This window comes from Bos indicus, chromosome 23 (genome assembly GCF_029378745.1).
Source record: "Bos indicus isolate NIAB-ARS_2022 breed Sahiwal x Tharparkar chromosome 23, NIAB-ARS_B.indTharparkar_mat_pri_1.0, whole genome shotgun sequence".
Lineage (NCBI taxonomy): Eukaryota > Metazoa > Chordata > Mammalia > Artiodactyla > Bovidae > Bos > Bos indicus.
The window spans coordinates 7,060,953-7,075,320 of NC_091782.1; the positions used below are offsets into that span (position 1 = coordinate 7,060,953).

The 14,368-nt window shown below is 44.9% G+C and overlaps 1 protein-coding gene across 1 annotated transcript in view; it reads right to left on the minus strand.

The window, feature by feature from the left end:
• The window catches only part of FAM83B (family with sequence similarity 83 member B), a 96,185-nt gene extending 92,534 nt beyond the window's left edge, over positions 1-3,651 (minus strand). Inside the window, exon 1 of the mRNA XM_019986372.2 lies at positions 3,587-3,651. The gene's annotated coding sequence lies outside the window, so the exon portion shown is untranslated. The remainder of the gene's footprint in view (positions 1-3,586) is intronic.
• Positions 3,652-14,368: the final 10,717 nt, after the last annotated feature.

Sequence of the window (14,368 nt, forward strand, 5' to 3'; positions counted from 1 at the left end):
AAAGGAACTCAACCCTGAATATCCATTGGCAGGATGGATGCTGAAGCTGAAACTCCAATACTTTGGCCACTTTATGCAAAGAGCTGACTCACTGGAAAAGACCCTGATGCTTGGAAAGTTTGAAGGCAAAAGGAGAAGCGGGTGGCAAAGGATGAGATGGTTGGATGGCATCACTGACTCAATAGACATGAATTTGAGGACAGGTGTGCTACGCGGTCCATGTGGTCATAAAGAATCGAACACGACTTAGAAAATGAAGCAACAGGGGCACAGAAGCACAAAATTATAACCTTTACACATCATGAGTGCATAACTTTTGTATTAGATTCTTTAAAGCATGCTGCTCAGACTTCCCTGGGGGCCCAGTGGTTAAGAATCCACCGTGTTGTGTAGGGACACAAGTTTGATCCCGGGTAAGAGGACTAAGATCCCACATGCCGCGGAGCAACTAAGCCCCACAAATAGAGAGTCTTTACACATCAAGGAAGGATGACATAGAAAAAAGATCCCGCATGCTACAACTAAGTCCCACAGCAGCCAAAGAAAGAACGCCATTGAAAAAAAATTTAAATATAGGCTGCTGCTAGAAATATGGAGGTTACACCAGACCCTACGCCAGTCCTTGAGAGACTGCCCACTACCACCGTACCTACACCAAGGATGGGCTCAGCCTACAAATTATTTGACACACAGCTCAGAAGATGAATGCCCTGTGCCTCTAGGGGACATCTGGCTTCACTCTTAAGGACAGTATGAAGAATAAAACACAAACTGGGTAGTAATTAGATGTCCCCCGAGGAAAAGGTTCCTTGTATTAGCCACGATCATGTGACTCAAGCAAGTCCCAAAGTAGATGTGTCCAGCGGGTGAATATCCCTTATCTTTGGATCATCTCTCCAGCCCAGGTGCATCTTCCTCACAGCATCCAACTGCTCAAAACATCTTTTGCCTCCCTCAACCCCTGTTCCTAACCTCTTACATGCGCTAGCCTCTCAACTCCTCAAAAACCCTCCTTTCCTAATGGAAGTTAACTGGCTCCCACTCAAATTCACCTCCATGCATCCCCATTCCACCATTCCCCACCTTCAGGATCAGCCACCCAGAGTACTCATCTCCCAGCTGGCAGATGCTGATCCCCTTTGGAGCCTGGCTCTACTTTGCAGGGTGGTAGGAAGGAAGAGTCACCTGAAGGCTCTGGCATGTTTGCTCAGAGAAATGTTGGTGGATTTAATTCTTGATGGAGCTTAGGTGATATCTGTATAAAATTTAACCCATGGTATCCTTAAAATCCATCATTTCGAATTGTGCTTCCATGGTGGTGGCAGTGGTGGGGGGGGGGTGGCATTCTGATATTCAATAAATTCACCAACAAAGTCCTAAAATACCTCGCACTTCCAAGTTAGAAATAATTAAACAATCAAAAGTATATTTAAAACATTGTGTTTCACAGACTCTGTGAAATTGTGAAACATCCCTGGAACACTTACACTTGGCAAGTTACATAGGGAGAGACATGAACTTACCTAACTAGCTATACAAGGACAACTTGTAAGTTTACAAATAATTAGTTAAATTAAGCTAAGTGTGGGGCCTTTTCAAAAGGTCTCCTCCTACCAGATTTATATTATGGAAGAGGCCTGATTTACTGGAATCACATTTTCAGCACAAGGTTCTCCAAACTCGAAGGATCCTTCCTTTCCCAGCCTGGAAACTCACAGTTGTGTGATGCAGTGGACAGGAAGCAGGAGGTGAGTTGTTACAGGATGACTAAGTCACGATCAAGAAAAGCTCCACCACAAACTGTAAGGAGTATGGTAGCAGGAGGGGATATAATAGAAAGAATAATAAATTAACTAACCCATCCCAAAGAGTTTAGTCAGTTATGGTTAAAGCAACAACCTCCAAAGAGTGATCACAAAAAAACGTCACTGAGTCAGCAGCAAGAGGTGTGGTTTGTCTTCCTGTGTGCAATCCCTTTCAGCAGTTGTTCAATGGGTGATGCTTCCCACAATACATTCTGAGCATCTGGGGTCTAGAAGGCACCAACTTGAAAGGCAGGATCCACCCAGCCCCTCAGGCAGGCTCTGCTGGGTGCAGCCAGCTTCCCTCACAGGTGTGTATACCACGTGCGCCTTAAACTCAAAACCAAGGGAGGCAATGTTGACTGGAAGGTGTGTGGGAGCCTCTGTCACTCCGGGATCAGTAGGAAGACAGGGAGAAATCAAACAAAACCAAGGGCCCAGCCCACCCCTGCCCGATCTGGTTTCACACCACTCCCCCTTCTTTGGTTATTCTGGAAGACCAAAAAGACCAGCTTTCTCTTTCCTCACTGTTTCCTAGGCTATTTCTTGTCAAGTCTGATTCAGCATCAATCATGGACTTCCCTGGGGTTCTCCCTGTGTTGGGGATAACACAAGGGAGAGGGGAGGTGCCTGGCGGTAACCTGGCAGAAGAATCTCTAGGGGAATCTGGAAAGGAGCCCTGGGACATCCAGCCTCCTCTCGACTACTGGCCACCAGCACGGCTCTTTTCTACTGTTCCGGCCTCCTTGGCTCTTGAAGTGAAGTGAAGTGAAAGTTGCTCAGTCGTGTCCGACTCTTTGCAACTCCATGGACAGTCCATGGAATTCTCCAGGCCAGAATACTGGAGTGGGTACCCTTTCCCTTCTCCAGAGGATCTTCCTGACCCAGGGATCGAACCCACAGTCTCCCACATTGCGGGCAGATTCTTTACCAGCTGAGCCACCAGGGAAGCCCTAAGACTTTAGCTCTTAACTCCACTTTATAGCCGCATCCCTCTGGGCACAGTCCCAGGCAGACCTGTGCTCCCGGACCGCCAGCCTCTTCTCTATAAAGCACTGTTGTCTTCACTCACCCGTAATTCCAACGTCTGACACACACATGTTACCTGCTCCTCACCACCCCCACGCCCCATGGAGGTAATCATTCTCCCAACAGGACACAAAGAACAGGCCTAACGTCTCCATGCGACTCGCCAGCACTAATCGCCTCTCCTCTGAGGGCCACCAGCACCCTCAGCAGCGGTTCTCAGAATCTGATAGGAGGCAGAACGACCCGGCGAGCTTGCCAAGGTCACAGACCCAGGGGCCGGGAAACTCAAAGTTTCTAAAGTCTGGACCCCTCTGAGAGCAGAGGCGGGACCCACACAAACGGGAGAGGGTGTCCAGGCAAACTTGGATTTTCCTTTTTGAGCTCGGTTCCCCACGCGGGATCTGAAGTACACCCACGGGCTGTACAGCCGCGGCTCCCGCACACGCGCCCCTCCGGGACCCCCCGCGCCGTGGACCCGGGAGCCACGAGGAAACGGGATCCAAAGCCCACCGCGGGCGGCGCGGGTCCCTGGGGCGGCCGAACGCGGGCCGCCAGAGACTGAACTTTGCAAACTTCCTAACCCGCGCGCCCAGGAAAGAAAAGCAGAAAAGCGAGGACCCGACTCTGCACGCCCGCAACCGTCCCATCCCGCGCGCGCGCCCTGCCCTCCCGGCCGCCCGGGGGTGTCGGCGGTCCCCGCCCCCGTCGTCGCCCCGCACCCTCCAGGGAGGATCGGGAGCAAGGACCCCACTCACCGGCCGGGAGCGCCCCGCGCCGTGCACAGCCGCGCCCGCGCCGAAGGTTCGCGTCCCAGGAGGCCCAGGGCGCAGGAGGCGGGGAGTCACCTGCGCGTCGGGCGGCGGAGGGCAGCGCGGGCCCGCCCGGGCCGCGCCTCCCGGGCCCAGGTGCAGCGCCGGCGAGGGCGGGGTGGGGACGGGTTGCAACAGGTCCCGCGCCGGGTCGCACCGCAGCGCGCGCAGCTGGCCAGCGTCCCGGAACCTGTCCGAACCCAGACATCCAGCCCTCGGCCGGGAAAGTAGAAAACCCTTCTTTTTCTGTCCGCCCTTGGGGCTACCCAGCCTCGACAGGTCCAGGCATCCGGGCCCGGGTGAGCAGACCCCCCGGAGGCCGGCGGCGCTCACCTGGCCGGGGGTGAGCGCTCTGGGGGGGGGCGGACCCCCTCCCCGGTGCGCTCCCGGCTCAGGAATGCGGCAGGGGCGGTGCGGTGGGAGCCGGGCTGGGACCACCCCCGGGGACCCGGCGGACTCGGCTCCCCGGAGATAATTCTTATCAGCAGCCGGGCTTGCAGACCCTACCCCGCCGCCCGCCCGAGTGTATCCGGACTTGGAGGGGAGCAGGCAGTAGAAAGGTGTCAGACAAAGTGCTTGTGAAGTCACCTTTTTGGAAGAGAGAAGAATTTTAAGTATTTCAGAGATGTGGGACTGTCTTTGGATTCTCCTGCCTACTGACTTGGAATGAAAGGAAGGCCTGAGCGAAAAGCAGGTCACTCGGTGGGGTGCCATGGAGCAATGTTGTGGACCGGACCGAGAGACACTCTCTTTTGGTTTGAATATAATTGCAGCAGTTAATAAAACGAATTTTATATTTTCTCGTCTACATCTCAGTAAATCTGTTTCGAGCGTTTCTGATAAGTGTATCATTGCGTTGTCTTCAAGGTCTAGCCATTTGCCATAAATGTTTAAGATGCATCCCAGTAGGGAGAAAAATGAATCTTTAGGAAAAAATAGGCATATTTTGAACTTCTGGCGGGATGTGTCAATTATCATAAGCTGGCATTGACTTTTTAAATGACTTTTATGGTTATTTTTCCCGAAATAAATAACTTGAGGAAAATGTTAAACTGATGAGATTTGAGTTAGGTCCTCCTGAATGATGAGTAGATGCAGGCGAATGAAATTTACATTTTCTAGATGTTGAAACAGAGCAAAAGACAAAGGTGGAAACTAACAGTAAGTCCCACCACATTGCAAAGCTAAGCTTCCAGATTGTGCTATTTGTGATCTGTAGTCTCTCTTCTTTAACAGCAAGTGGAGAATATTCTTGTTTTACACATTTAACTTCTTTCTTCTCTTTCTGCCAGTTCCCATGTTTCACCTTTAAATCTTTTTGCAAATCTGCTCTTCATTTTTCACATGCAATCTTCTGACTCACTCAATCCATGTTCTCTGTGTGGATTTTCATTTACTGTGAGCAAATGGTTTAGTCCCTAAGTCATGTCTGACTCTTGCGACCCCGTGGACTGTAGCCTGCCAGGCTCTTCTGTCCATGGGATTCTCCAGGCAAGAGTACTGGAGTGGGTTGCCATTTCCTTCTCAAATATAAGCACCTGAAACTACGTTAATAAATATATGCTTATCTTATTTTAAAAACAAGAGTATTTAGACTAAACAAATTAAAAGGGCCCATGGGAAGTTGAATTTTATTAAGATATGCATTCGTACATAAAGCAAGTGAAATCGCAAAGAAGGATATCTACTAAGATGTTAATTATTCTAAACAATAAAAGAGAGGAAACTATAAGAAGAGAGGAAGAATGTATTAAAGGCCCTATACTAAGGGCTTTCCATCTTTAATGGGTTAAGAGACTGTATCAAATTGACATGACACCTTAAGGAGCCTGCAAGCTAGACGAGGGGACGGGACACAAGTACAGCAAACAGAACTAGCATAAGCCAGTGAGAGGAACTTTAAATGGAAAGCTCCGGGTGCTTTCCGGGCAAGAGGAAGAAATGATTAACTGCTTAGATCATTGGGGAATGCAAGCAGAATTTCACAGAAATGTTGGAATTTGAATTGAGTCCTGACTGATAAGCAAACTTGACAGAAGATGGAAGCTGACATACAACTAGGTGCTGAGATCACAGAGGAAAGGTTAGAGGCAAGAAAGTAAAAGTGAGTTCTGGGGCCCTGCACAGACGTGGCCACACATGGCCATGGTTGTGCAGGACTGCGTTGGAAGGTAAGTTTAGGAATAAAGCTTGCAGATATTTCCTCACCTGCAGAATGCGATCATAGTTTTTTACTGCCTAGGATTGCTGTAAGAATTATGAATTAGGAATAGTACTTGTAAAACCCTGATCTGGGCTCTGATGTGTGGTAATAAGCAGCCACTATTGTTACACTTGGGCTCGGATTGTGAAGATTCCTGATTGTAAAGCTGCAAAGCGCAGACCTAGTATCTATTGATGGTGGAGTAATGACTGATCTCAAAGTTGTTTCCCACCTAGATAAATTCTAGAGTGTAAGAAAGAGCAGTTGGGCCAGCTGTGGTCTCAAAAGGGTGGCAGGGTAGCAGCAGTGACGCCAGAAAGGAGACCAGCTGACAACCACTGAGACCGAAAATCAGTATCATTTGGGGTCAGAGCGGATGTGGAAGTTTAAATGAATGAAATAAGAAATAACCAGAGTAGCTAAAGGTTGTCAGTGGGGAAAAGAAATAAACGAGCCATGTATGTGAAAAGCAGTCTTCCTACTTTTCAGGAACAGGGTCATGTGAAATTTATTTCTGGGGACCTCTCTAAATCTATAAACATTGTGAAAAGGAAACAGCAAAGGATAGAAAGAACAGAAAGGAATAAGATCCAGACAGTGTGGGAAAGAACACATAAACCTCAGTCTTTCCTGTGAAAACTCTGCTGAGTATGTTCTAACCTTTATTTTTTTAAACAGCAGCATAGATTGAAACCAGGAACTAAAAGTAGGATTTTACAAATAATTTTATACTTAAAACATAACAAACAAGATGAGTGAGAAGATGGTATTTATGACTAAGAGGCTCCAAAGACAATATTTATTGATCAAACAGCGAGTTCATCTTTATCCCATTCCGCAAAATTCAGGCTGAGGTCCAAGAACGAAATAGTGGCACTGAAATTTCATTGAACAGAGCTTCATCTATTGCCCGTATTGAGTTCACGTACACAAGGCATTTCAAAACAGTATGAGGTACTTTTTTTTAACCCTCGAAGTACTTGTAATTTAATCGAGAAGACAAACTATAATGAAATAGAATAACAGAGTAATATATAGATGCACAGAAGTATGCAGAAAAATAAGAGAGAGAAATCATAGAAGAGAAAAAAACAACTAAAGTTTATTGGAAAATAAGAAAATTTATATTCTCAGTGACTATTTTTTCTGTTTATTTTGCTTTTAACAAACCTGTGTCCCTTCAAAATGTCTTAGACAAATGATAAGAAGCAATTTCAATGAATCAGCCATTATTTATAGACCAAAGGAGCACTAAGCTTCTGGTCCTTTCAAGAGCTTTAAAATAAACATTTTAGCGCACTTCAAGGCAATGCCTTCTAGGCAGATAACGCCATTGATACAGAAAGAATGTCACATCTAACAATAAAAAACTAGCTGTGCTTATCAATAACATTTTCCCCTAGTACTTTGGGGAAAATTAAGAAGGAAAATCCCTATCATTGTTGGGCAAAAAGCACTGTTGGATGAATAATCACATGAGTTTAATTGTCTTATGACATTTCACGTATGACGACTGTGGAAATCATTGAAATGAACATCTTGTCTATGTTCCACATTTAATTTGTTTCATAAGGTAAGTGTCGTTAACTCAACACATATTTATTGAGAACTTTCTGTAGGAAAGGCATCATACCAGACACTAGTTAGAGCAGAGGGTGGAAAGTTAATTAGGCATAGTAGGTATGCCTAGAAATCAGCTGTTTATCTGAATCTTTGGTGTGTGTGTGTGTGTGTGTGTGTGTGTGTGTATGTTCATGTGTGTGTAAAGATGGAAGAATTTTAAATACAATCTAAAGTCCAAAACGATGCTGTGAGTCTTTGTGAAAAGAGGTATGGAAAAAATGCAGTTATATATAAATAGATACATGTGTGGATTAATCATTGGTTTTAAAGAGAAACAAAATGGTAATTAAAATGGAGAAAACCATCCTCTTATATTTTTAAATAGCCCATTAGGTCCTGCTACTGCTAAATCACTTCAGTCGTGTCCAACTCTGTGGGACCCCATAGACGGCAGCCCACCAGGCTCCCCCGTCCCTGGGATTCTCCAGGCAAGAACACTGGAGTGGGTTGCCATTTCTTTCTCCTACCTTCTCACAAATGCATTTTCTCTTCAATTTGGGCAGAACAAATAGCTTGCTTACATTTTTTATGACCTCCACACATAACTTTAAAAATCTTTCCAGTATTTACTAGTATAATACATAATCATGCAAGGAAATAGAGGGACAGAACATGTAGTGATGTTAACAGAAGATATTTAATGAAATGTACTGATTATTGTAGCTACTTTTTTTTTTTCCATTAGTGTGAAACACTATTTGCTAAGATGTATGAAAATTGTCCAGTTTAAATATCTTTACAAAGGTTTCCCTTCTGAAATATCGTTAGCTATATTATCGTTCTTATGGATGAATGTGAGTCTCCGAAGGCAGTTTAGAGTGGCAATATGCGGCAGCCATGATCACCAGTGCTATTAACATGATCACTAACATTCATCACTCTCCTATGCTGTATGAATTATTTAGAGATACATCAGTAGTGATTGCTCTAGGTGTTCTCAAGGTCATTCCTACCTGGAGTGGATTTCACAGACGGCAGTTGAGGTCTGAGATGTAGCTTGTACTTTTGCAATTAAAGCAATGAGGGGGCGGGGAGTGTGAAAACAGGAGCAAACTGCCAATTCTCCTGCCTCTTCTGGAAGGTCTAATTTGGGACTGTCTGCAATCCTGTATCCCTGTCTCCCAGACATATCATGTTTACTTGCCCTTCATCCCTTTGCCCACATCTGCTCTGTGGATCTCTATCCTGTGATGCCTGCCCCCTCTCCTGTCTTCCCTTCTGCCCCCCTGCACGGTTGCTATTACTCACCACCCATCCCTATCCTTACAGTGTCTAATTCTAGCTTTGACTAGTGTGGGCTTCTTAAAATTCAAAAGCTTTCATCTCTTTATCACTTCTCTGCCAAAAATGTGCAACCTTATACAGTAAGTCTCCTACATATGAACCTGAAAGCTGCGAATTTTCAAAGATGCTGTAAGGCTGAGTGGAAAGCAGTGTGCCCCCTGCCTCCAATTGCCGACGATCCTTCAGCTCCAAGATCTCCCACCTCCTCTCCATCCTCCAATAACTCCTCCTGCCTGTTCACTCAACGCCAGCCCTTGTATGCCAGCTGTTGTGCTACTGTACTTTGTACTACAAGATTAAAAATATGTTCTTCATTTTTGTGTTAGTTTTTATGTATTACTTATGTGAAAAGTATTATAAACTTATTATAGTACAGTACTGTATAGCCGACTGTGTTCGTTGGGTACCTGGCTAACTTTGCTGGACTTAATGAACAAATTGGACTTAAAAACACAGTGTCAGGATGGAACTGGTTCTTTTTTTTTTTTTTTTTTTTAACTTTACAATATTGTATTGGTTTTGCCATATATCAACATGAATCCGCCACAGGTATACACGTGTTCCCCATCCTGAACCCTCCTCCCTCGTCCCTCCCCATACCATCCCTCTGGGTCGTCCCAGTGCACCAGCCCCAAGCATCCAGTATCGTGCATTGAACCTGGACTGGCAACCGGTTTCATATATGATATTATACATGTTTCAGTGCCATTCTCCCAAATCATCCCACCCTCTCCCTCTCCCACAGAGTCCAAAAGACTGTTCTATATATCAGTGTCTCTTTTGCTGTCTCATATACAGGTATATTGTTCAGTTCAGTTCAGTCACTCAGTCGTGTCCGACTCTTTGCGACCCCATGAATCGCAGCACACCAGGCCTCCCTGTCCATCACCAACTCCCGGAGTTCACTCAGACTCAGGTCCATCGTGTCAGTGATGCCATCCAGCCATCTCATCCTCTGTCTTCCCCTTCTCCTCCTGCCCGCAATCCGTCCCAGCATCAGAGTCTTTTCCAATGAGTCAACTCTTCGCATGAGGTGGCCAAAGTACTGGAGTTTCAGCTTTAGCATCATTTCTTCCAAAGAAATCCCAGGGCTGATCTCCTTCAGAATGGACTGGTTGGATCTCCTTGCAGTCCAAGGGACTCTCAAGAGTCTTCTCCAACACCACAGTTCAAAAGCATCAATTCTTTGGCACTCAGCCTTCTTCACAGTCCAACTCTCACATCCATACATGACCACAGGAAAAACCATAGCCTTGACTAGACGAACCTTTGCTGGCAAAGTAATGTCTCTGCTTTTGAATATGCTATCCAGGTTGGTCATAACTTTCCTTCCAAGGAGTAAGCGTCTTTTAATTTCATGGCTGCAGTCACCATCTGCAGTGATTTTAGAGCCCCCAAAAATAAAGTCTGACACTGTTTCCACTGTTTCCCCATCTATTTCCCATGAAGTGATGGGACCAGATGCCATCTTTCTAAATTCCATATATATGTGTTAGTATACTGTATTGGTGTTTTTCTTTCTGGCTTATTTCACTCTGTATAATAGGCTCCAGTTTCATCCGCCTCATTAGAACTGATTCAAATGTATTCTTTTTAATGGCTGAGAAATACTCCATTGTGTATATGTACCACAGCTTTCTTATCCATTCATCTGCTGATGGACATCTAGGTTGCTTCCACTGGTTCTTATGGAGGGGACTTACTGTAACATTCTTTTATTTTTCTACTATTCACAAGGTTGCAATAAACATCTGTGTGCATTTAAGGAAGGTCTACTATGAACCTCTCCTTTGAGTTAAATGTAATGCTTTCTTCCACTGGAAAGACTTCCTGGCTTTTTAGACTGGGTCAGCTCTAAGTTTATATATCTCCATGTGGTTTTCCTTCCTCAAAACTATGGTAATTATATTTTTTAATCATTTATTTAATTATATTATTTCTGGCTGTGTCAAGTCTTAACTGTGAAACCTGGGCTCACTGATTGAGGAGGGCAGACTTAGCTCCCTATCAGCTTATGGGATATTAGTTCCCTTACTAGGGATTGCCTGCATTGCCTGCATTAGAAGGTGGATTCTCAACCACTGGATCACCAAGGAAGTCCCAGTGGTAATTATAATTTATGCAATTGTTTCACTCCTTTAGTTCCCAGGGAATAAGCATCTATCTGTTCCTGTCCACTACAGGATCCCTGGTGCATAATAGGGGGTTCAAAATATATACGACTAATGGAGAGATGACAAGATGGCAGAGGAGTAGGTGGATGTGGAATACTTCTCCCACCATGGATGCATCTGGATACATCTTTAGATGCAGAGGATCTCACAGAGCGCCAACTGAGAGCTGGCAGTATCCCGGACCACCAGAAAGGAATATATAGGTCCACACAAAACTTGGGAGGATGAAGGGAGGAAGGGAAGAAGAGGGGGAGAGTGAGACTGGACCTGCTCCCAAGGGGTAGAGGAACTGAAGCAGGGGTGAGATCCTCACGTAGGAGCAGTAGTTTGGGACAGAGCAGAGGCATCTGAGGCCGTTGGAGAGGGAAGCAGCTGATCTGTAACGGTCTGAATGGGGTGCGATCTGCATGGACAATCCACGCAGCAGCCTTCACACCCCAGACAGGGATGCAGGTCCTCTGGTACTTGCTATGGCTGGGAGCTAGAGTGTGGGGATTGGAGGGCAGTCAGGGTGTGGACTGCTGTTGACTGTGGGGAGATGGCCCCAGGGGATGTGAGGGGGGAGATCACAGCAGGGAAAGCCCTTGCAGGAGAGCTGGGAAGCGAAGGAGGCAAGGCAACTCTGCAGAGTCACCGAACGCGAAGGCGGTGGAGCCGTCACTATAGCCTCTCCTTCTCCCCACCTGCAGGGGCCAGCAGCTGCCCAACAGAGGAAAATCCAAGGGAGGGTGGCCTTATAGAGCCTGATTAGCTGACCAACAGATAAGGACATCAGCCAGGGGCGCCCTTTGAGTACCTGCTGTGCCAAGCAACAAAGAAGGCCAGCCAGACAAGCCCTTGAACGCCAGCCGCCAGAAACTCGAAGAGGACTCTACGGGCACCGTATCTGCTGTGCCTGTGGCCGCCGGCTTCCCTGCACACCTGGTGCTGCTGGGTTCCCCATGACCCAAGCGGCTGCACCACCTCCATGCCTGGTCCTCACTGGGGCAGAGCAGACAGAGGCTGGGAAAAACCCCTAATAGTGCCATCTCACCTGTGCCCACGACCACCTGTGCCCTTGCACACCTGGTGCTTCCAGCATCCCCAAGATCCAAGCAGCTGTGCCACTGAGTCAGCTGAGTCAGTCTCAGGGCAGACTCCTGTGGATGACCCACATGCAGAGGTGGCGATAAAACCACAATTGAGTCCCAGAGGCAGAGTGGCTAAGGAAGAGGATTGAAAACCTTTCCACCAGCCACCGTCACCCTGATACCAAAACCAGATAGAATACCACAAAAAAAGAAAACTACAGGCCAACATCATTGATGAACATAGATGCAAAAATCCTCACCCAAATTTTAGCAAACAAAATAAAAAAATACATTAAAAAGATCATACATTGTGATCAAGTGGGCCCTTATCCCAGGGATGCAAGAATTATTTAGTATATACAAATCAATCAATGTGATACACCATATTAACAAATTGAAAGATAGACATCATATAATCATCTCAATAGATACAAAGAAAGCTTCTGACAAAATTCAATACCCATTTATGATTTAAAAAAAAAAAACTCTCCAGAAAATAGACATAGAAGGAACATACCTTAACATAATAAAGGGCATATATTACAAACAAACAGCAAACATTATTCTCAACAGTGAAAAACTGAAAGCATTTCCTCTAAGATCAGGAACAAGACAACGATGCCCACTCTTGCCATGATTATTCAAAACAGTTTTGGAAGTCCTAGCTAAAGCAATTAGAAAAGAAAAAAGAAATAAAAGGAATCCAGATTGGAAAATAAGTAAAACTCTCACTGTTTGCAGATAACATGATACTATACATAGAAAATCCTAAAGATGCCACTAGAAAATTACTAGAGCTAATCAATGAATATAGCAATGTTGTATAACATAAAATTAATACACAAATATTCCTTGCATTCTTATACACTAACAATGAAAAAATCAGAAAGAGAAATTAAGGAAACAATACTATTCACCACTGCAACAAAAATAATAAAATATCAAGGAATAAACTTACCTAAAGCGATAAAAGACCTGTGTGCAGAAAACTATAAGACACTGATAAAAGAAATCAAAGATGATGCAAACAGATGGAGAGATGTACCATGTTCCTGGGCTAGAAGAATCAATATTATAAAAATGACTATATTACCCAAAGCAATCAACAGATTCAATGCAATTCCTATCAAACTACCAATGGTAATTTTCACAGAATGGGAACAAAAAAGTTCACAATTTGTATGGAAACACAAAAGACACTGAATAGACAAAGCAATCTTGAGGAAGAAGAATGGAGCTGGAGGAATCAACCTGCTTGACTTCAGACTATACTACAAACCTACAGTCACCAAGGCAGCATGGCATGAGCACAAAACCAGAAATAACAGGCCAATGGAACAAGATAGAAAGTGCAGAGAGAAACCCATGCACTGATGGGCAGCTTATCTTTGACAAAAGATGCAAGAATATACAGTGGAGAAAAGATAGTCTCTTCAGTAAGTGGTGCTAGGAAAACTGGACCACTGTGTGTAAAAGACTAAAATTAGAACACTCCCTACCAGCCTAATAAACTCAAAATGGACTAAAGACCTACATGTAAGACCAGAAATTATAAAACTCTTAGAGGAAAACATAGGCAGAACACTCTTTGATATAAACCACAGCGAGATCTCTATGACCTGCCTCCTAGAGTAAAGGAAATAAAAACAAAAATGAACAAATGGGGCCTAATTAAACTTAACAGCTTTTGCACAGTGAAGGAAACTATAAACAAGGTGAAACCCTCAAAATGGGAGAAAATGTGTGTTAGTTGCTTAGTCGTGTCTGACCCTTTGCAACCCCATAGACTGTAGCCCACCAGGCTCCTCTGTCCATGGGATTCTCCAGGCAAGAACACTGGAGTGGGTTGCCATTTCCTTCTCCAAAGGGAGAAAATAATAGCAAGCAAAACAACTGACAAAGGATTAATCTCCAAAACGTGCAAATAGCTCATTCAGCTCCATACCAGAAAAACAAGCAACCCAATCAAAAAATGGGCAGACCTAAATAGACATTTTTCCAAGGAGACATATGGATGTCCAATAAACACATGAAAAAATGCACAGCATTGCTTATTATTAGAGAAATGCAAATCAAAACTGCAATGAGGTATCACCCACACTGGTCCAAATGGCCATCACCAAAAAAATCTACAAATAATAAATGCTAAAGAAGGTGTGGAGAAAAGGGAACCCTCTTGCACTGTTGGTGGGAATGCAAATTGATACAGCCACTACGGAGAACAGTACAGAGAGTCCTTAAAAAACTAGGAATATAACTACTTCATGACCCAACAGTTCCACTACTGGGCATATACCCCGAGGAAACCATAATTGAAAAGGACACACGCACCCCATTGTTCATCACAGCACTATTTACAGTAATGATGACACGG